Source organism: Rhinopithecus roxellana, chromosome 8 (genome assembly GCF_007565055.1).
Source record: "Rhinopithecus roxellana isolate Shanxi Qingling chromosome 8, ASM756505v1, whole genome shotgun sequence".
Classification (NCBI taxonomy): Eukaryota; Metazoa; Chordata; class Mammalia; order Primates; family Cercopithecidae; genus Rhinopithecus; species Rhinopithecus roxellana.
The window spans coordinates 73,550,967-73,571,220 of record NC_044556.1 but is presented as its reverse complement, the minus strand read 5'-3'; the positions used below and the strand labels follow the sequence as shown (position 1 = coordinate 73,571,220).

The following is a 20,254-nucleotide window of genomic DNA, read 5'->3' as shown; positions in this document are numbered from 1 at the left end:
TGCAAGACAAAGAGTATTTACTGTGTGTCACTTCAGTTATCAACACTCTGCACAAATAGGTTGACAGAGGAAACAGGCAAAGTACCTTTGCAGGTCCATTTGGGGTCGAAATAGCAACTAGACCACCTAGAGGCTGCCAGAGATTAGCTTACTTATTGCTCCTGCAAACGTTAGAAGCAGGCTCTTGAGAGAACCTGTCATCAACATCCCTGTCCCCATGGATGTCAGGAAGGTTCAGCCTTCTTTAAGGTTAAGAGGCACTGTGTCCTCTTCGTGGACTGTTCATTTTGGAAAGAACCTTGGGAGATCATCCGGTTCGAGTTCCTGCCTTTAGTCATTGTCTGTAAATCCAGAGACCAATGTCTGTGATCTACTGACCCATAAGCTCCCTATGAGGAAAATGGAAAAAAATATTGGGCACAAGGATATAAATCTAAATGCATGGTTTCTAATCTGTGGACCCTGAGATCCCATGGGAGCACTGTATTTGCATGAATCAGTGCTTATAGGTTGATGAAATAGCATGATTGACACACATATATTCTAATACTTCTAATGGTTTTATTCATTCATTCTACAAATACACATAAAGTACTGCTTTGTGCCAAAAACTGTGGTAGGTGCCGAGCATATAATAGGGAATAAGTCAAACTGCTCTGCCTTCATGGAGGTTCCAGTCCAGTGGTAAAACAGGCAGAGAGAGCTGCAGAAACACAGAGTGAAAGCAATAACTCAGATTTGGAATATTACATAGATAATGTAATTATCTATGTAGATAATTATCTATGTAAAGGTGATTAATGGAACTCAAATTCCTTTAAAGGTAGTAGTCTCTGTCTGCTATTAAGCATTTGCTCTACCAATGCATTCCTAAATGTATTTTTATCTACAGGACTATACTTGTTTTCAGATTAAAATGTGCTCTCCTGACTAAAAAGGTTGGATACCACTGACCTAAATCATCTGCTAGGATTTTCTTTTCTATCCCAGGTGAGTAAATTAAAATAGCTATGTAGTTTTCCCTTCACCACTGGAAGTTTCACTGAAAAATCAACTCATGAAAGACAGATTAATAAGAGAAAAGGCATGGATATTTGTTCACATTCATGCGAGAATCACAGGGTGAGTTCCCAGTATCCCAATGGGATACAGATATTTGTACACCTGCTTCTTGAAGGAATGGGAGGGGGACATTGTGGATGATTTTAGGGGGATTAGTAAATAATTTTCAGGGCAATTCAACGGCTGTGAAGAATATACAATGGCCTGGGAGAAAGTCTGTTGGGCCCACAGAGCAGAGAGTAGTTTGTGACAAAAGTCTGCCCATGTTGGTTGACAGACTTCTGTCTTTCTTCCTGCGACATGAGTTCAGTTAATGAAAACTCAGAGGAGGGATCAGAAGTAATTGTTTTCATCTTTGGTAGGTATAGATCTTAGGCAGATAAGGGAATTTCAGATAACAGCTTCATCCTTCTCTATGGCAGAAGTAAAGGACTGAGAGACAGAAGCGGGTAGAGAGGGAAAAACAATTGTTCTCCTTAGTGGGTCCGTCTGGTCTTTACGTAGATAGGGTAAAAGTCTCCTCCAGCATCTGTTGGTCTCAAAAGACCTTTAATTTAAAATACCCATTATACCAGAGAGCCAAATTTTGGGTGAAGTTCCCTGTGCTTCTTCAGCAAGAAGTAATATTTTACCAATATTCCAGTAACCCTCAGGTGAGCAATTTTTTCGTAGTTCTACACTGACTTTGCATCACTGTAAATTAATCTCAGAGTTCTCTGTACCCCATAACCCAAGAATGCTACCTTTCTGGGGAACCCTGCAGAAACCCAGAAAGAGCATGATCATTTGGTTATAAATTCCACCTCCCTAGGGGTCAGCCTCATCTCTGCCCTTGATATGGGTGAGGTTGGAGGCAAAGGCTTGTGGTTGATTTTGGTATGCTATGGAATACCAGGCCTGGAGCCACAGGACATGACTTGTTGCTCTATTAGACATGCTAGATAATCTCCTGAAACAAAGAAATCAAGCAAAGATTAGATGGGAGGATTTTCTTGTCAAGAATTATGAATGCAAAAATAACCCTGAAAATATAGCTATATTCAAATGGGGGCTGGGCAAGATAATGGACAGAAAGATTTGTTAGACATAAGGTCCCACCTAAATCAAAATGATCCACCAAGGCTCAGCTTCCAATGGGATCTCTATGTGCAGATTCATGGGTAGAAATATTGTAGGGACATAAAAACGTCAGTATCAATTCAATTGAAACGTTTAGTATCAATTCTGTATTAGACAATGTAATAGGCGACAAGCCTACAAATACCCAATAAGATATAATCCTTTAACTGTCTTCTTCTAGTTAAAAAAAAAAAAAGTAATTAGCAATACTCATTAAAAAGATAATTAAATAAATAGTATTTGAAACTTTGTGACAATGGGCAGAGAGCAACAAGGAAAGCAGGCCAAGGCACTGGGTTTAGAGTCAAGAGATGGGTTTTATCCTGGTTCTATGTTGAATTTACTTCCCACCATGGGCAAATCATTTCCCTATTTAATCAGTTTCCTGACCTGTAAAATGACAAAAGTCACTTCCACCTCCTAGTTTTATGATTCCAGGTCCAATACAAGAAGGAATTTCTTTTAAGGGCCCCTTTAATCTGGTCATAGTTATCCTTCCCAGCAGGGCAGAAACTTTACCTGTTTGCATTAGGCCTGGGTTGTGGGATAAGCGATCTCCTGACGGATCCCAAGAGTCTCCATCTTCCAGTCCTCTCCAAGTGACCCTATGAGAAGACTTATTAAAGGAAGGAATTCAAAACAGTATGGCCCATGGAAAGAGTATCCTTTAGGAACAAGATCTGTTTACTTAGTGGCTGGAAACTTAAATGCATGTATTGTATACCTCCCAACCCCCTGCTCCCCACCCCCACTGTCATCATAGCCATTTACAAAAGAAGGAGCACAGCAGATCTCTGGCACAGTTAGACCTTACCCGTTTTCAGCTCTGGTTTTTCACTGAGGTAATATCTTTACCTGTTGCCAACTAGACCTGTTGGTGTGTGTAACTGTTGCTTCATTCTGACTCATCACACCTTGCTTGTGGCAGCGAACCCAGGCACCATTGTTTCCTGGTGATCTCTGGCCTACTGCTTCCAAAATGCTGTGAGGCAGCCACGGAGCCTTACGAAACAAATTGACTTTCTCTCATGTAGCCAAGGGCCTTTGGGACAGGTACCTCCTGATCCCCTTTAACCCCAGAGGGAACTCTGAGGGCTGAGCCCCTCCTAAGTTACAACATAGAAGTAAGTTCCAGTAAAATTTTCCAGGCTCTGCTAATTCCGTAAGGGACTTTTAAAGAATGAGAAATGGGAGCCCAAGGTCTGCATAAAATACTACATGTGCTAAGCTCCCCAAAATCAGTTTTGTTGAGGAGAAGAGGCACAGTGGGAAGAGCTTGTGTATTTTCAAGTCGGATAAACCCCAGTAAGACTAGCCACAGTGCAACATAGAACTGCTTATGCTTCCACATACTTTGCCATATTTTCATTCCATGACTTACCATTTAAAATATTATTTAATTATCTTTTTAATGAGTATTGACAATTACTTTTTTTTTTTTTTTTTTTTTTTTTTTTACTAAAAGAGACAGTTAAAGGACTATATCTTCTTGGTATGTGTAGGCTTGGTGCCTATCGCATTCCATTCCAAAAACATGTGCCTAATGTTTCTGGAATGTCCTCTCCCACTCCACAGCCTCTCTTCACTGAGCTAATTGCTACTTATCCTTAACACTCAGCTCAAACATCACCTCCTCCAGGAAGTCTCCACTGACCTCCCCCTTTGAATTAGATTCCTCTCTTGATGCTTGCCCCCAAGGCCTTCTGTGTAGCTCTACCTATGCACTTTACTATATTGTTATATAATTACCCATCTTTCTCACCTAGGCTGTAAACTTTCTGTAGAACTAACTCATGTTATTCATTTTTTCCCTCTCCATAGCTTACTACATAGCCTTGTATGTTTATTGTATGAATAAACAATCTGGTTCATCTGCTTATTAGCTGTGTGTTCTGGGCAATTTAATTCACTTCTCTGAGCCCCAGTTTTCTCATCTATTAATTGGAAATAGCAGTCCGTATTTCTTAGAGATATCATTGATATGAGAAGGTGACATATGTAAAGGCCTTCCACAATGCTGACACATAGGCACAGAGAGTCAGTTCACCTAGGGCTGTGGATTTGCACAGAAAATGAAGAAAAAAACACAAAAGGAGCAAGCTTATTTCAGAGCAATGAAGACTCTTGCTGTCAGTGTGCAGACCCTTTCCTTCATGCAAGTATTGTCCCAACAAGTGCTCCCTTGCTGCAAGGAAGCCTGGAAGTCTTTTTTTCTCTTTTTTTCCTTTCTTCCTTCCTTTTTCCCTTTCTTCCTTTTCCTCCTTTATTCCTTCCTTCCTTTCTCTTTTTCTCTCTTTTTGTAAATGAGAAACACATGAGCGTATCATTTCTGTGTTTTCCTGGGAATCCAGCATCTCTAGCCAGCATATTAATAATGTGGTTATTCTGATGATTTCTCCCATTGACCCTACAAACCTAGACCTTCTCTTTTATACATAGGTCTCTTCAAGTGAGGTCAGCTTATCCGGAGAATTTCTGGTGATTTATGCAGACACCTTAGGGAGGAAAAAAGGAAGCAGCAGTGATCTGAGCCTCCTGGAAACTCAACAAGTGGCCTGACACTTGGAGGGTTTGTTCACTGTGTCCAGTAAAGTTTCCAAATTCTGGAGATGTGGAAGCAGAGGCACATTACCAGAAGGCCAGGTAATAAGCATGTTGGCAAGTACTGCTGCTGGCCCTGACTCACCATATCACACCACAGGACCATCCACACCCATCCCCTATCCCAAAACCACACATCCACATTCCCCACCACCACCTTAACACATAGACACTGCTCATTTCCCTCTGGAGATATGCAGGGCTCTCCATGGTCAAATGACCGCAAATCCTCTGGTGAATCACATTGAATCAGAGCCCATGAGTCATCCAGAGCACATCTAACCCAGGGTTAATTTATTCAACAATCATTAAGAAAGCAAGTTCCTACTGCCAGGTGCCATCCTAGGCATGACAGGCCGATGTTTCTAGAACATATTTGACAGTCTTTCTCCCCAAGTCACACCATGAAGGAGAAACTGTTTCAGTTAAGTATGGTGAGTCAAGAGCTTGGCATGGAGATATGACCAAGGAAGATATCTGTGTTGAGCCTGCATACAGATCCTTAGCATTTAATTTATTCTGCAAGGACACACAAAATGATAGGAAACCACTCCCAGGAACTCACCAAAGAGTCAAGCAAAGCAGAGCGTTGGTACAATCACAAGTGGTAGTGTGGGGTGGAGAGGCAGGGATGGGGGAAAAGCAAAGAAAAGGAGGACTTCCCCCAGAAGACCAGCTACTTTTAACCTCAACCTTGGCCAAAGAACCAAGAAGCACTTTAGCAACTTCCCCATGCTCATCTCCAAAGTTTCCTAGGATCTGAGAGGTGGAGGAGAGGGAGCTCCTTACAGAGAAATCAACAGAGAGTGATGGCGGGGCCTAGTTTGGGTTAGGCAATGTGGGCTACTGTGAGTGTTTTAAAATATAAATATGCAGAACACAGAGGGCTTTTAGGGCAGTGAACTACTTTTATGATTCTATAATGGTAGATACCTGTCATTATACTTTTGTCCAAACCCATAGACTGTACAATACCAAGAATTAACCACAGTGTAAACTCTGAACTTTGAGTGATAAGGATGTGTTAGTGTAGGTTTATCAGTTGTAACAAATGGGCCCCTCTGTGGGGGATGTTGATAATGGGGAGGCCATGTATGTGTGAAGGCAGGGAGTAGAGGGGAAATCTCTACACTTTCCATTCAATTTGGCTATGAATCTACAACTTTCCAAAAAACTAAACTATATTAAGATAAAAAAAATTTAAATAAAAATGCCACATGTCTGCAAATTATTTGACAATCCTCTTATAGAGAGGGAAGGCCGGCTGGGTGCAGTGGTTCACGCCTGTAATCCCAGCACTTTGGGAAGCTGAGGTGAGTGAATCATGAGGTCAGGGGTTCAAGACCAGCCTGGCCAACATGATGAAACCCCGTCTCCATTAAAAATACAAAAAATTAGCCAGGCATGGTGGTGCGTGCCTATAATCCCATCTACTCAGGATGCTGAGGCAGGAGAATCACTTGAACCCCGGAGGTGGAGGTTGCAGTGAGCTGAGATCACATTATTGCACTCCAGCCCAGGCAACAGAGTGAGACTCGGTCTCAAAAAAAAAAAAAAAAAAAAAAAAAAAGAGAGAGAGAGAGAGGGAAGGCCTATATCATTTCCTCTTGTATTTGAGCAAGCTTCTGACTTACTTATAATCAAAAGAATGTGACAGAACTGATGTTCCATGACTTCCAAAGCCAACTCGTAAAAGACCTTGCAACCTCCATCTTGTTCTTTGGAACATTTGAGAACAGGATCCACAGAGCTTACTTATTGCTCCTGCAAATGTTAGAAGCTGGCTCTTGAGAGAACCTGTCATCAACATCCCTGTCCCCATGGATGTCAGGAAGATTCAGCCTTCTTTAAGGTTAAGAGGCACTGTGTCCTCTTCATGGACTGTTCATTTTGGAAAGAATCTTGGGCGATCACCTGGTTCAAGCTCCTGCCTTTAGTCATTGTCTCTAAATCCAGAGACCAATATCTCTGATGGCTTGGAGCTCTGAACCCCAAGCCACGGTGTAAGAAATTCAGCTGCCTTGAAACCACAATGAAAGGAAGCTCAGGTGTCTGGAGCAAGCATGTGTAAGAGTGCTGAAGGTCACAGCTGAGTCCCACCCCAGAGCCAGCACTACCTGACCGACTTGTGACTTAATCAACCTTTCATGATCCCACTCCCCCACAGCCTTGAATTCCCTAGAACCTTGGAGTCTTCCTAGTTGAGGCTCAGATGTTGTGAAGCAGAGGTAAGCAGTCCCTGATATGCCCTGTTCAAATCCCTGGCCCATGAAATCTGTGAGCCAAAAAAAAAAAAAAAAAAAAAAAGTTATTTTTATGTTTTATGCCCCTAAGTAGGTGCAAACTATACTGACTTTCAGGGCTTCACTGATCCAGAGATGGGGATTGGTGGTGTTGGAGAGTGACCTGTGTCAGAAAAAGGAGAGAGAGAAATGCACAGACCAGACTGTGACACTATGGAAGACAAACAATGACCTGAACAGTGCTATTTATACAGATAGTTCACAACTTATAATGGTTTGACTTACAATTTTTTGACTTTATAGTGACATGTAAGCAACGTGTGTTCAGTAGAAACCATACTTCAAATATCCGCGTACCATTCTGTTTTTCACTTTCAGTTCAGTATTCAATAAATTACTGAGATATTCAGCACTTCGTTATAAAATGGGCTTTGTGTTCGATGATTTTGCCCAATTGTGGGCTATGTTCTTGTTCGTTGCACAAACATTGTTCAAGTATGTTTAAGACACGTTAGGCTAAGAGATGATGTTCGGCAGGTGAGGTATATTAAATGCATTTTCAATCTATAATATTTCCAGCTTACCCTGTCATAAGTTGAGGAGCATCTGTAGTGTTTGCTTTTTTGAGGTGAAAAGGGAACTTCGTGTAATCACATTTCACGAAGGATCCCTGGCCTGGCCTCTGGCAGCACAGCCTTGCAGTGGACACTGGGGACACACACAGCCTCTCTTTATTGCTACCCTAATCAATAGGGGACAGGAGCCTCCTCATTTCAGGAGCCCTTCCCATGGTTGGAAGCCAAACAACTTCATAGTAGAACATCTGTCTATTTCACGTAGGCTCCTTGGAGAAATGCTGGTGGACAGGATTTGAAAACTTGCAGTCAGGAATTTATTCCTCCCAGCAGGGGACGGGGGCTCACCTTCTGGTGACTCAGATCCTGGCAGGGGCTTTTGCCACTTCTTGCTTCTTCCCTCACCACCTCCCAGGGGTTTTTCTTAGATGATGACAAGGATTTTGTCTCCCCAAAACGGATCCCCAAAACTGCCCTGAGATCATCCACAGTTGTCATCTTAAAAAGAGCCTAGTCAGCCTGGGAGTGTTGGTTTACATCTAGCTTCAGGGAGTTCCTTGCTGCAGAGAGCTCTCTTTATTTACTCTTTGCCTTTCTGTTATTTCCACTGCTCGGAAAAAAAAAAAAAAAAAAAAAAAAAAAACACCTTCTCACCTCACCCTTCCCATCATACTTCTAAGAATATTTGACTTTGTTAAAACAGCCACTCATTAGAACTCAAGTTCATTTTAAGAAAAACCTTTAACACCCTTGTTCTAGGAGGAGAGGGAGGGTGCACTCGATAGACCCAGTGGGCAGGTCACAGGTAGGGAGCATCCAAGACCTCTGGAGTCCTTGGGACAGGCATGGTCAGACTCCAAACCTTCAGTGGAGAAGTGGAGGGTGGGTCCACATCTGCGGGGCTTACCCATTAACCTGTGTCTTGGTTTTCTGAACAGCTCCATGTTTTACAGGTCCACGTGTGTTGTCAGAGGCCTTCTTATCTACTTCGGTTCACTCTGATTTTAGTCTCCTCCTCTAATGTGGTGGGTGCATTGGGCCTGAACTTACAGACTATTTGAAGCAGAAGAGACCTTAGAAATCACCTAGGTCAGCCTTCAGAAAGGAAAAGTGACCAGTCAATGGTCACACAGCAATAGTTCTTCAGTGTCAAAGCTAGGACTAGAAGTAGGGCCCCTGGCTTCCAAACCAGGGCTCTGTGTTGTGCTCTCAAACTCCCCAGATGGGCGGCTTCTGGAGAGGATGAAGAAATTCAGAGAACCTGCTTGAGATCAACCAACCACAAGACTTCTGCTGCCCAAGGTCCTGTTTGCCAAAACCCCCACTCTTTCTTCCTCTTCCCACAGCCCAATCCCAGCCACCTAAACCTCTAGAATATTTTGGAGCTGAGCACAAACAAGCTGCTAAGGCAATGTTCTATTTGTTAGGCATTCTTGAAATTAAAATTTCTGCTTATTTTAGAAATCAAGACTTTCCCACCCACCTCTCTTTCTCCTCTTTTTATTCTCCTCCCAACCCTGGCTCTAAATTCATGTCTGCTTTTCTGTTTCCCTGGCTCATAAAACATTTCACATGGCCAAGCTGCCATAAAGACTATTTTCTACAAATGCAAACACTGTACTTGGACATACCAATAAAACTTAATTTCTGTCAATGTGCTGTTTGGGGAGTTTTTCAATAAACCATATTCCTTGAACACATTTTGGAACAAACTGAAATACCAAGAAAAGAAGAACATGGTTATTTGCAGACAATGGAGGGACCACTTCAACATAAATATTGTAATAGATGGACAGATTGTCCTATATTATAGCTCTCTGTGTAAGTATCTATTTTTTCCCACTGGAACTGACTCCTTAAGGGTTTATATCATTTCTGTTTCAATTCCACATCCCTCACAACTCCAAAGTTCTTTTCATATATGAAGGCCTCTATATATGTTTATTAAATTGAATGTTTTTTAAATGTAGTGAGGGCATACTGTGCAACGTAGTCAGAATGTTAGATGTTTTCATGACTTTAAAAAAAAGTTGATCCCTATGGTCATTCTGTATCAGTTATTGATTGCCACAATGATGACATTTTATAAACCACCCAAAAGCTTAGTAGATTAAAACAATAACCTTGTATTTTTTCTTGTGGGTCTACATGTTGGCTGGCCAATTCTGCTTATCTGCATGGGGCTCAGCCAGTCTTCATGAGGAGTGCTGATGTATCTGTGGTCAGCTGGAGGGAAGGTGGGGGAAGCTGATCTAAGATGGCCTAACATGGAGCAGCTGGAATGATTGGGGCCTCTCTTCACATGATTTTTTTTTTTTTTTTTTCCAGCAGGCTATACTTACACTCATGGTGAAGAGAGCAGGGTTTCAAAGAGCAAATGGAAACATGCAAGACCTTTTGATGCAAGGCTTAGAACTGGCACACCGTCACTTGGACCACACTTTTTTGGCTAAAGCAAGTCACAAGGCCAGTCCCAGATTCAAGGGCTGGGAAAATCAATTCCATCTCTCAGTGGAAGGTGCAACTAACTTATGCCACCATAGGTTGAAGAATTACAGCCGTTTTTGCAATCAATTCACTACATGAGTTTAATTTTAAGATGATGAAAAAAATAGGTCAAAAATTTTATAAAAAATGTTGTAACACTGGATTATGGTGATAGTCGCACAATTATAAATTTACTAAATATCATTGAACTATACGCATACAATGACTGAATTTTTTGATATGTAAATTATCCCTCATTAAAGCTGTTGAACAAAACCTGAAACTATTTGTAAAACTTTACTGAAGATCATTTAAGTCATAATTGTCCAAATCTGCATTTAAATTCAGGAATTCTAGCATGAAACTTGGTAATCCTTTCATTGCAATATATTTATCACACTTAAAGCATTAGATCCTCAGAATCAGAGAATCTAGGAACTAGAAGGAACTTCTGCAGATTACTTAGTCTACCCCTTTTTCAAGCAGTTGAATGTGTAAAGCACCTAGTGGAGGTGCATAAGTCCTCTCTTGAGTTGAAAAATAGGAACAGCTCTACAGGAAACCTGAGCTAGGTGAAAAATGTGTCTCATCTTCTCATGTGGGATCCAGTATAGTTAATACTGGAAAAAACACTTGAACCACTGTTCTTTCCAGAAACAGAAAATACAGACAATTCTTCTGATTTTATGTCTTTCATTTTATGATGAACTTGTCCTGAGTAGCCAGGATACCACAGGTACTCAGATTCTAGTATTAATAGCATTAGCATTTTTCTTCCATTTTGGTACTCAGAGCCCAAATCTAAATGTCTTCTTTAGGGCTGAAAGTGGTCGTATTCAAATTAAAGGTCACCCAAATAACTTCTTTTGTGGGTTAAAATCTCTGGCACTAGGACTCCAAGAAGAACAGTTTTTTAAAAGGTGAACACGTACAATCTGGTCCTTCTATTGCAAGCATTAAGGGGTCTGTGAAGATGATGAACAAATGGGAAGTGTTCCAGTTTTATCCTATAATTTGGACTTGTTTCTGGAAGAAAAAAAGAAAGTAAAATCCTGAGGAAATGCATCCAACCTCTCCATAAACAGAGCTTTGAAGAGCAAATTGAGCAGCTTTCATCAATCACACACAGACCACAGCAAAAGCTGCCCGAGGAGAATTACTCGCCCAGTGTCAGGCAGGGTCAGGCAAACGTTATCAAATGCTCTTTCAAGATATTATGAACCAGAATCAGAGGGGGAGAAGGAAGTAGAGGAGTGCCAAAAATAAGATCCCAAGGGGAAGGGAAGCAAATAAGACAGAGAATGAGATGCAGTGGCAAACAGGATGTGGAGGGAAGAGAAAGAGAGGGAGAAAGAGTGAGGAAGAGACACAGAAAATTATAAAAATAGGTAGCAAGAGTCAAAGAGCAGAAGGGAAGCAGAGAGAATGGTGCAGCAAAACAGACCAAAAGTAAATCAACAGCAGCAAAAGGAAAGCTGGAAAAAAAGGTGGAGAGAAATAGTCTTTCCCTGTGGGTGGAGTGGAGGCCACATTGGTAGCCATCTGTCCTGAGGATATGTCATCTACATGACCTTTCATTGAAAACTAGCCAAAATAGTTCAAGTTTCCACGTATAGAGGGATATTATCATGTCTCAGTGAAAGGAAAGAAAAAGCAAACCCTTCAATCGTCTTCCTCTTCGGCTCCCCAAACTTATTCACTAGGAGGGACTATTTGATCATTCTGGATGGTTTCACTCAGGCCCTGAAAATGAGAGAGAACACAGCCATTAGAAACCAGCTCGATGCCCACCCAATCCCCCACAGGAGTAATTTTACCTTTTATTACAACAAAGCTCAGGCAGTCATGTACCCACTCAAGTTGTAAATCTGCCTTCTTCACAGATCAAGTTCGATTTTCCAACTAATTAGAGAAAAACAAACCCACTCCTGGGTCAAAACCAAGCAAATATCCCCATCTCTGCATAGGACCTGGCTCTGTCTTAATTAAGAGGTAAGGCCCTGGGCGCCTGGGTGCTCCTTGGGGAACTTTGAGGGGCCAGGGGTCAGCAGGAGGGCAACTGGTACAAGAAGAGAGCCAGTGCACCAAGGAAAATATATGAGGAATGGGAGACAGAGGAGCCTTCTCCAAAGCAAACATTGCTAATTTACACGCTTACTCCATAAGGAGACATTGCAAATGACAATGCATGAAGAGACAGAGTCCTCAAGACAGCCTAACTATTGGTACACCCTGAACATCAGTTACAATTAGGCGAGGTACTAAGAGCCAGCTGACAGTGGTTCCCAATTCTTAACTGAAGAGTTCAGTTAGGAGCTGAGAGAATAACAATAGCTAGAATTTATTGAGCCAATCATTTTTACATCCACCATTTTATTTAACTCTCACAATAACCCTATCTAATAGACATCCTTCTAATTATTATTCCCATTTTACTGATGAAGAAACTGAGGTTCAAAGAGGTTACATAACTGGCCCAAAGTCATACAGTGAGCAAGTACAGAAGTGGAAATCTGAGCTTACAACTGACTCCAGGGCTGGTCTCAGCCACTCTGTGGCCTGCATTGCTCCAGTAGCAGATGGGTCTGATAGAACAGCATGTTGGCCCTGTGTACTTGTGAACATCATGCAGGATGGAGAGAAAGGGGACAGTCCTGGAAGCAGGGACTCATAAGCAGCCTCAATCCAGCTGGGAAGGAATCTGGGTTTTGAATAGGATAGTAACAGTCCATGTCGCAAAGATGAGGCCAATTTACCCTATGAAAAAATTTTGAGCTTTGGGATAAATGGTACAGTCACTGGCTGAGACAGGAGGTAGCATTATTATGGGCAACAACAAGTTTAGGGAGCTCTGTAAACTTTTCTATTTCTCTTTATGAAAGCAAAAGACCATAAAATTATCTATAATTACTGAGCCATCAGCACTTAATTACAGCATCTCTTGCATGGGCCAACATGGCAAATGACTCCACAGCACTAATGAGTGTCCTGAGCTCCTCTTCCTACTCCCAGCTTGACCTGGAATACACTGGCACGAACAGCCCTTCCAGTCCACTCTGTACAGCAGAGGCATCAGAGTACAGGCTGTGTGGCCAGACAGACCTGTGTTCAGCTCCTGTTCCCACCACTCACTCACTGAGGAACTTTAGACACTATTCAGCTTCTCTGAGCCACAGTTTCCTCATCTGTAAAATGGGGGCAGTAAAATATATCAGTCCTGGGGAATGTCAGGATAAAATACAAAAGATAAATGCATAACACCTAGGACAATGCCTAACGTATAATAAGCACTCTTTTAAAAAGCTATTATTATTGTATATTTCCACCCCTTCATCTGACTTGTTTGAAGCTGAAAGAGGAAGAGGCAAACCAAGTGAAATTGCTTACATAAAAGCCTGATAGAGCCTGGCTATTCCACCGAAGGCAATAATTATAAAGCTGCTTCAGAGCACAGAGAGTTCCAAGAATGGAATCCACATTTGGAACAAGTTCATTAAAAAATTGCTTACTCATAAAAGCTACTATCGTTATAGCCTGACAAATGGAAGACAGGACACGGATAAATAAGGAGCCAGCGGTCAACAAGACTACACCAAGAGTCCCTTGATTTCTCTCTTCCCCATCCTTCAACTGTTTCTTCACCTTTTATGGGCTTATAATGACAAGTTCAGCTAGGTTTCATGTGCTGTTTACTCTGAGTTTTCTTCAAACTCCAAATGGAGGGAAGAAGCCTCCAGGCTTCTCTACTTAGTCTCCCAGAATGGAATGAGGCAGGCTCAGCATCCAGCAGGCCTGGCTGCCACCTCTTTGCACCGCAGAGTCAGCTCAGGCCTTTCCTCACCTCCGCAGCCTATCTAGAGACCTCTGAACCCTCACACCTGTGCATCAGTGCATCCCCTCATGCCTCATGGGTCCATTCCAAGGAGAGTGTCCCGCTGTTTTGCAGGACACTCTCCCAGTCAGTGTCCTGCTGTTTTTCCCTCCCAGTCAGTGTCCCACTGTTTTGCCCCAGCCCAAATAGGTCACATTCTTGGTTGTGGAATGAGTCCCTAACAGAAAGTCAGGAGACTGGGATGATTATGCAGTCCAGATGCTTACTAACTGGACATTGTCACTCAGCTTCCCTGAGTCTCAGTTTTGCTGTCTATAACGTGGGGATAACAATACTTCCCTCACAGTGTTCCAGTAGAGGTTAAATAAGTTTATAGTCACAAACTTGCCCTATGGAGTGTCTGGCACTTGTGGCAGATGTTGCAGTTAGTCAGTAGCAATAATTTAGCACCCCGTATCTGAGCTCCATCCTGTGATCTTGGGTATGGGGGTGGCAATGAACAGGGAGGAAAATGCCCACAAGGGTCCACCCTCAGAGTTTTGACTCACCATGCAATCAAGAGACTTCAACATGCTTTCAAAGAGTTTCTAAGTGCAGATACAAACTAAAGAAGTGGGGTGAAGAGAGTGGGTGCTGGTACCTTCCCCTGCACTCACCTACCTCTGCTCTGCCCCAGCCCTGCAGGACTTAACTATGTCTTGTTCCCTTGCCAAAAAAAAAAGGACAGCAACATCAGACAGGAAGCAGCTTAGTGCTTTTACAGAGCCTGGGGCCAAACAAACATGTGCCAGCATTTACCAGAAACCATGGTAAATCTTATAAATTCTTACATAACAAAAGCTTGTAATCTCTGAGTCCACATATTCTTTTTTCAAGCAAGCCCCACCTACTTGACTACTGTTTTTCAGGAGGTTAAAACAAAAAACGATGTGTCACTTAGTTACACAAATGAACAGCCAATTTGGACTTTGAAAAACTTTAAGTATTTTTGTAAAAACGGAACGAAACACTAAGTAATAGCATTTGGGAGCCGAATCCTTCCAAAACAAAATTTCCTTGAGAATTGTGCTTCTGCGCATGGGTACCTGTTCCTCTCAGAGACAGGAAATGGCTTGCTTGGATTCAAATATGGAAACACTAGGCTTTAGGCATCCACTCTCTTATTCAAGAAATATTTATTGAATACACACTATGTGGAAAGCATCATGCTAGGTGCTGCAATACAAAGATCAAAAGGTTCAAGAGATAGAGGCAAGCTGCCTCTAAACTAAGATGCTGTTGGGGACCCTCTCTGGTGATCTCTTTACCTGACTTAGCAACAGGCCATGTATTTAATTAAAGTCTTCATTCTACTGATGATTACTCCAAACTTACACTTTGATCAAAAGATAAAGGTCAGTCCCTCTGATATCACTGTAAGCTTTTTGGAGGGATAAGAACAGGGTCTTTGTCATTATTTTTCTCCAGCACCAGATATAATGCCTGCCCCATCCCTAAGAGTCACTCTGCCAGGAGTTGGGCAGGCCTCAGCTACGATCACTGTGGCATTCTAAGCAGGTACCACTGACAATGCGACTCAGTTTCTCTAAGCTGCTGTTTCATCATCTGTGAAACAGAGATACTTCTGATTTGAGAAGGTCAGAAGGAGGAACAAAGCAAGGGTCTGGAAGGGGCTGGCTAGGAAACCTGTCACGTAGCCAGAGGTCAGCACGTCCTGGGAGCTCTTAGTGTTAAATGTGGAACCACCCAGTGTCCCCTGTGAGGGAACTTGGTGACAATGGCAGCAGACAAGGATAGTAGAATGGGGACAGTCAGATTCTACAGCTAAAAAAATTAAAAAAAGAAACAAAGGCTCAGGTGAAGTTTCTCCCCATTTCACTAAAATAGTATGCTCTAAGTCTGAGACCTTTTCCCTCCTGTCTGTTGCCTGAAACTCATTTCTCCAACAGAGATCTAAGCCACCATAAATCTCATCAGGGGTCAAAATGGCTGACACAATTTTAACTATAAGCAACCACAGCAGAAATGGCGTCATTATTATCCCCAAGGGCTGCTCTCTGCCTTTTCTAAGGGACAAAAGAAAAAGTCATATTTTTTAGCCTGAAAATATGTAGTATTCTAGAATTTTCAGGGGACAGATTCAAGAACCCAGAAGCACAAAAACTGTGAAAGGAAAGTATGACCAGGCATAAAGTGAGCACTATTTCTGCTTATAAAAAAACAAACAAACAAACAAAAAACTCCTTGCTGCCATGCTACCCAAAAACCTAGAAACACTCTTTCTAAATAATACAATCAGCTATGCCTCCAATCTCCTGTGACTCTCGGTTTTCTACATTGTATAACCAGGTCTCGTCTACGGCACTTGCTCCGTGACTGAGTCCACATGCTTTCCCCTGGGGAGGCACAGTACTGCAATGTGATTCTGACACTAATCACCCAGAGTCAGTGCAGACTTCACAGATGAAGGGCACAGCCTCCAAAAGACTGCCTCACTTCAGCCACCAGCCACAAGTTCAGGGGTCTTCAGACCACCTACACATCTGGCTGTAAATTTGGGGGTTCCCACAGCCCCCTCAAATTCAGTAATTCACTAGAATGACTCACAGAACTCAGTAAAGTGCTATGCTTAGGATAAAAGTTTTACATAAAAGGTATAAATCTGAGCCAGCCAAGTGAAAAAAATACCCAGGGCAAGGTCTGGGAGGGTCCAGTGGAACTTCCATGCCTTCTCCCCATGGACTCAGGTTGGTTCACCCTCCCATCACATTGACATGTTCACCAATCAGAAAGATCATCTGCACTTTGGTGTCCAGCCTTTTCACTGGGGTTTCATGATGTAAGCATCACTGATTGAATCATTAGCCAAGTGGTTAAACTCCATCTCCCAATCCCTCCGGGAGGTTAGACCAATATCACATGGCTCAAAGCACCAACTCTCTAATCACACAGTTGACCTTTCCAGCATGACCAGCCCCCATCCTGAAATTATGTAGGGGCTCACTGTGAGTCACCTCATTAACATAAACTCAGGCATGGTCCCAAGGGCTCACTATGAATAACAAAAAGTCTTATCACCTGGGAAACTTAGAGGGTTTGTTTAGAAGTTCCATCCCAGGAACGCAGGACAAAGGCCAGATAAATGCTTTGTTATATAAAATGAGAGAAGGCTTCAGCATCTTAGATACTAACAACCTAGACTGAGGCTTGTCCGCCTGTTGTCAACTTCAGCAAATTAAACTCTCCCTCGCTGACTCCTCAGTCTCTCCATCGTCTGGTACCATTATGCCTGGCCAATCTCATTCCACTGTTCCCCATCATAAAATCTGCATCCTACCCCTCCTGATCTATCTCAATCTCCCCACACAATTTATAGAATACTGAGATAACCTCAGGGGTGCACATGAATAAGGCCTGAGCATGGACAAATAAGACCAGTAGGACAGAACACTAGTATTTAAAAGTGAGCAGAGAAAGAGAAGCCCACAAAGGAGTCTGAAGAGATGGGGAAATCCAGCCGCTGCACGTGGTCATGGAAGCCCAGGAAAAGAGTTTTTCAATATGCAGGAAAGGACCAACAGTGTCAGCTACTGCAGAGAGGTCGAGGAAGATAGTGACTTAAAAGTTGCCATTGGATTCAGCAATAAGGTAGCCATCTACAACGTTGCTGAGAGCAGTTTCAGCAGGACATTAAGGGCAGAAGCCAGCTTGCAGTGGTTAGAATACAGAATGGGAAGTAAAGAGCTGAGCAACAGATACAGATGCCTTTTTAAAGAGAATGCGGTGGCTGAAAAATGCCATGGGACCAGCAAGGAATTGAATATACAAGATGGAAGGCTTAAACATGTTTAGGTCCTGATAGCGAGGGAGAAAAGAGTTTGACAGGGTGAAGGGACAGGGAAGAGAAGGGGAAAAGTGATCAAGCCAGGCTGCTAAGGAGGTAGGAGAGAAAAACTCCAGAGGACAAGAAAGGGGATAAGCTCAGACAGAGAGAGGCTCCTCTTCCATAAAATCAGAAGTGAAGGAAAGAGGCATGGTGGCAGATGTAGGTAATGTGTAGGTTTGGTGGCACTGAGTTAAGGGGTTGGATGTTTCCATCTCTGGGTTCTGCACTTCTTGTGAAGTAGGAAGCAATGTCAAATGCTTAACTTGTGAAGGCCAAATATTTGAGGAGGGGGGAAGAGTGAAGAAGGCATTGAAAAGCTAGTCTAGAGAACTAGAGAGAGAGGTGACTAAGGAAGCCCAGAATGATAATAGGAGAGTGGCAGGGAGCAGTGGGGTCTGGGAAATGGGAGACGGTAGTACAATGAGTCTACAGATTGTGTGGGTTTCTCTATGACATGCAGCAACACTGGCAGAGAAGGCTGATAGTTTGTTAGCTCCAGGGTTGAGGTTTTGCCATTAAAGTATGGAAGAAAGCCAACAGGGCAACAATATTAGCAAAACAGAGGTTGAAGTAAAATGCAGCTGAGAGGGTGTGATATGAGAGGGTATGACTGAAAAGAGAGAGAGAGATCAGTGGTCTGAGAGTCCGTAGTTTTGAAGTAGAAATAATGTCAATGATTGAGTACAAGCAGTAGAAAGGTAGAACGTTGTGGGAGGTGACCTAGGGGATGACAAGGTCCAAGTGGAGTGGACGTGGTGAGAAGCGAAAATTCAGGAATGGGGAGTTCAGTGTTGCTAGGCATCCTCATGAGCCCAGAAGAAGCCCAGGATGAAAGCAGGGTTCAGATGGAAGGAAAGACTGTAACACATGCTGGTGTCATTAGTGAATGGGGAGAATGACTAAGAGAGTGTTAGATGAGGAAAAGGAAATGCAGAATGGAAATTACTAATCAGAGGCCTATGGGCCAACTCAGGCCAATAGCCAGGTTTCATTTGGCTGTCACGGTGTTTTTTGTTTTTGGTTTACTACCTACCATTTAAAAAAAATCGGGAAAGTTCATATAAAAATCTAGATTCTTTGAAAGGCTGGTCTTAAAAACTATAAAGGTCTGGGAACACAGGGCTTATCTCCTTCCACTGTGAACTGCGGAGCAACTGTGCCCTTTTTGAGCATCACGGGGTCTCCAGCTCACCACTGACCCCCCTAGGGCTTGTGTCACTCATTTAAGAGGCAGACCTGCCCTTGTAATAGTTCACTGGAGACCCTTTGGAGAGCACTGGCAACGCCAGCGAGCTTGAGCCTAAAAGGGGCCAAGACTTCCATGTGAATCATTTGGGGAGTGAAGGTGGGGAGCAGGGATGGTGCCAACACCAGCTGCTGATGCTGAGATGCAGTGGAATTAGCAGTCTCCCCTTGAGAAGGCTACAGAGAACACAGAACACTTGAGGGATAGGGAGGTTCAGATGAAAACGTAGAGGGAGCAAAGTGGTCAAGGAAGAGTCTGAGGCTACAAATGAGTTTATTCATCGTGGACATTCCAGAGGACAGACATAAAAGTGTTGGTAGCAGCTGGGCCAGGCAAGGGGAAGCACAGGGTGATGGCACAGGATCGGAAATCACCTGGGGAAACATATTTCAGATGTAAGCATCTAATGAGAAGTCTCAAAAATGTCAAGCTAATTACTCTTTGGAGCAACCTGGTGGTTGGGTTGGAGTCACTGACCTGGACCCTGGGCACCCAAATTGCCTTGGCACAGAGACCTTTCTAGGACAGCTCAGGAATACCTAAGAATCACCCCAACGCCAGGTCACTGGGAAGTGAGTCAGGGTAAATTTCGAATCCTCTTCCTCTGCTCTGTCCGTGAGTCACAGAAGTTCAGTAGGAGGAATCTCAGTCAGATACGACACTAGTTATCCCAAGCAAGAGCCCTTTTCGTAGCATTCTTACAACAACGAATTTAGTTGCCTTGGGGGCTACAAAATGCCCTGATGACCAGGGCAGAGAGGAGCAGAAAGGGAAGATGCCAAAAACATGCTGTGTCTATTTCAAAATTTCCCTGGAATTTGGTTCCAGATACAGGAGAAAAGAGTAGAAACTCTCTACCTTCTCCTCCCTCATTACATAGATTCCATCCCCATCACTCTAAAACTCTTAGCAATACATTTCCAACAAACTAGTATGTATTAAATAGACTATTGTGTGCAGGTTGTGAAAGCTGATCACCCTATTAAAGGACTATTTTGAAGTAAATTGGGTTCCAGTTTCTAAAAACCCAACGTGTAAACTCCAGCACACAGCTCATCAGTAGGGTGAAGGCTGCCTATATACTGAAACCAAATTTCTGAAAGTATATAAAAGTTTCAGCTTGTTTTGTTCAGGAACACCATCAATCAAGGCACCCTGGCTTCCACCTTCTGACAATAATGACCCATCCATCAAAGATGTTCA

At 42.8% G+C, this 20,254-nt stretch overlaps 1 long non-coding RNA gene across 1 annotated transcript in view; it reads right to left on the bottom strand.

The window, feature by feature from the left end:
- LOC115899218 overlaps positions 1-2,821 on the bottom strand; it is a 43,454-nt gene extending 40,633 nt beyond the window's left edge. Inside the window, exon 1 of the long non-coding RNA XR_004058928.1 lies at positions 2,701-2,821. This is a non-coding gene — a long non-coding RNA (uncharacterized LOC115899218). The remainder of the gene's footprint in view (positions 1-2,700) is intronic.
- Positions 2,822-20,254: the final 17,433 nt, after the last annotated feature.